General features: G+C 33.9%; 1 long non-coding RNA gene across 1 annotated transcript; it reads right to left on the bottom strand.

Annotated features, from left to right (window-relative positions):
* Positions 1-1,083: 1,083 nt before the first annotated feature.
* On the bottom strand, positions 1,084-1,637 carry LOC109589016 (uncharacterized). Its single transcript, XR_002188479.1, has 5 exons — positions 1,584-1,637; positions 1,438-1,536; positions 1,338-1,385; positions 1,221-1,295; positions 1,084-1,171 (listed from the first exon to the last, which is right to left on the bottom strand). It is a non-coding gene; the product is annotated as an uncharacterized LOC109589016 (long non-coding RNA).
* Positions 1,638-1,764: the final 127 nt, after the last annotated feature.

Below are 1,764 nucleotides of genomic sequence, written 5' to 3'. Positions count from 1 at the left end.
AGGCTTCATATAGTGCTATCATAGTTGGCTGTCAGGATAATTGCTGTGCTTTTGGGTAGTAATCTTCATTGCAGTGGTGTAGGATTTCTTACCACACCAGTTTGCAAGTACCCTCTTGTTTCCTTACTTTTTTCCCCACTCAATCCTACTATTTTTCCATTTTTAATGTTTTTTATTTACTTGTTTCCATTCTTTTTTCTTAAATTAATAAATTACATTCTGTGGTTAGGTTAATTATATTCATGCTAATCACGTGCGCATAAATTAAAATGGCGTCAAACCACAAACCCACGCGGTGACTGCAGCTGGATTTTGTCTTCCATTTTGGTCTCTGTCCTCGCTTCTTTTTGAAACTACCTTTGTGGTCCTTGACCCAAGCCCAGAAGAATGATGTAAAAGGCAACTTGGGCAGTTCTCTGGATTAAAAGATTATCCGGTGCATAGAAGAAGATGAAAGAAGAAGAAGAAGAAGAAGAAGAAGAAGAAGAAAAAGTCTGAAGAATTTTGCAGAAATTTGAATTTGGGCCTGTTTTCCAGAAATGCTCCCGCTACATTACAGTTCACTTTAAAGGTACCAGGAGAATCGCTCAGTGAAGGAGAGCTCATCTAAGCCATTTATAAGGCTGTACAACGTAAAATAAAAGAGTTATAAGTGTTTGAAAAATCATAAAAACGGCCGCCATCTTGAAAAATCAATCTCAATCCTACATATAGGCTACCGCCTATATAATATGTCAATAGATCTTACCTATGCATCTGGCCATAGCTCAATTATCAATTTATCAGCCGCAGTTATTGGCGCTTCACTACATGCCTCGCTCGCTTATGATTATAACGCGGAGTGTTTCAAATTATGTGCATCACGTGATCCCGTTTCCAATCCCTGTTCCGTGTAGTATATCCCTGGTTTACCACACCAACTATACAATCAGCATGCTATTTTGTGGATTTTAATTTCGTGATTTTTTCCAAAATGCAAAAATTGTGAAATTTAATCCCCACAAAATATATGGCGTATACGGTAATATGGACTATATGATATAACTTTTGTGTATAGAATACTAACTATGTTAACCTTTTCTGATTTTCCTTTTCATTAATGAAATCTGTTCTTGTAAATGCTCTATCTCTTTTTTATTCTCTGCCAATGCTGCATTCTGATCCTGTGAATCTATTATAGGACTTACAGTACAGTGATACATACATCATGATTTTAATACCAGTTTTATTTGACGTTAAATACAATATCAAGTCTTCTATCTCCATCCTCATTGCTCCTAAAGTCTTGTTCAATGCTATTATACAATTTAATTATAAGAACTTATTATTATTCGAACCTGAACTAGTATTAGTTGATACCACATACCGGTACTTATTTTTCATCTCTATAACATAAATCAAAAATAAATATTAATTTTGCTTCTGTTTGACACAAACTTTTAAATTTGTCATCTAATTGCTCATTGACCTCTTTTTCTTTCTTTAGTTGTGCCTTAAAAATAGCAAATTTTGTATCAAGTGACAATATACTAGAAGCTAATGATAGTAATTAATAAAATAAAGGAAAAAAAATAAATAAATACCACTAATGGGTTTTAAATGAGGTGTTGTAAGTTGCTTCTTTTCCTCCTCTGGTTTTCTCTGTTAAATGTCATTTAGCACACATATACACATAATTAAGTTACATTTACATTAGGATTTAATTCTCCTTGATTAGTATTTTCCACCTCAATTGCACCTACATCTTCCAATGGCAGCTCCCTG

Source organism: Amphimedon queenslandica, unplaced genomic scaffold (assembly GCF_000090795.2).
Source record: "Amphimedon queenslandica unplaced genomic scaffold, v1.1 AMPQUscaffold_11704, whole genome shotgun sequence".
Classification (NCBI taxonomy): domain Eukaryota; kingdom Metazoa; phylum Porifera; class Demospongiae; order Haplosclerida; family Niphatidae; genus Amphimedon; species Amphimedon queenslandica.
Note: the sequence above shows the minus strand (reverse complement) of the source record. Positions and strands in the feature narration are given on the sequence as shown.